This window comes from Enoplosus armatus, chromosome 9 (genome assembly GCF_043641665.1).
Source record: "Enoplosus armatus isolate fEnoArm2 chromosome 9, fEnoArm2.hap1, whole genome shotgun sequence".
Lineage (NCBI taxonomy): Eukaryota > Metazoa > Chordata > Actinopteri > Centrarchiformes > Enoplosidae > Enoplosus > Enoplosus armatus.
Genome location: NC_092188.1, coordinates 11,090,581 through 11,091,621, shown reverse-complemented (window position 1 = coordinate 11,091,621; position 1,041 = coordinate 11,090,581).

Genomic DNA, 1,041 nt, shown 5'->3' with positions numbered 1-1,041 from the left:
TTATGAAACCGAATGAAAGCAGAGTCTCTGGTCTATTTTTTTCCCTTTTTCCTGTTTACAAAGTGGTCTCCCCTGAGCTGTTGGAAATGCAGTGCATCGGCGTCCACCACACACACACACACACACACTGACAAACACGCACACACACACACACACACACACTCACGCGCTTTTTCAGCTCTCTTTTCCCCCAAGAGATGCGTAAAATCCGGTCCAACGGTGCTGCAGTGGCATGACTGCTGTGCGTGTGGGGGCTCAATTCAGGACGTGTTCGTTTACGCAGGCAGTCTCGTGTTGTTAAATGTAGATAAATATGAAATAAACCTATCCGGCACGAGAATTCAGCGTTTGTTGCGTTTGTTGCGTCCCTGTAGGAATATTTGAGTGCCACCACAGGAGAAAGTTACAGCCTACTGCAGTGCGTGGAAAGGTCTTTAGGATAAAGAACTTAATTGACTCCTCAGTGACCCATGTTTTGAACGTGACAATCCTGCACCTGTCCCATCCAACAAGAGGCCTCAGTTCAGAGACATTAAACCATTGCTAATGTGTAACACCTTCCCAAACAGCCAGTCAGCCGCGCGCTTTATCCCTCCTGACTCCGGAGCGCGTCTTTGAACATCAAGCTGTGGACAGAAACTCCGCTCATCAAGCCAGAAGTCTAAGGTAAGCTGCTGGGCTCAGTTCTTCTGATAACTTGTTAGCCATGATCCTCTCCGCCGATTGCCCTCACATTAACAACAAAACGGTTGTTTCCTCGCGAGTTTTCTGTCCATGTAAATATGTGCCTCTAGTAACGGATTTCTCTCACTTTGAAATGAAAGAGCGCATTTATCCTCAGAGCTCCCCTCCCTCCATCCGTCCTCCTCCATCCAGCAGACTCCTCTCTGAGCAACTGGTTCACATTGACAGACCTCAAACCCACATCTCTCTCCCTCTCTCCCTCTTTTTTAAACATACTCGCTCTCTCAAAATCTTTCAGTTTGCTCACCTCTGACTTACTTATTTATTTCTTTGAGCCGCCCAATAAGAACTCACACA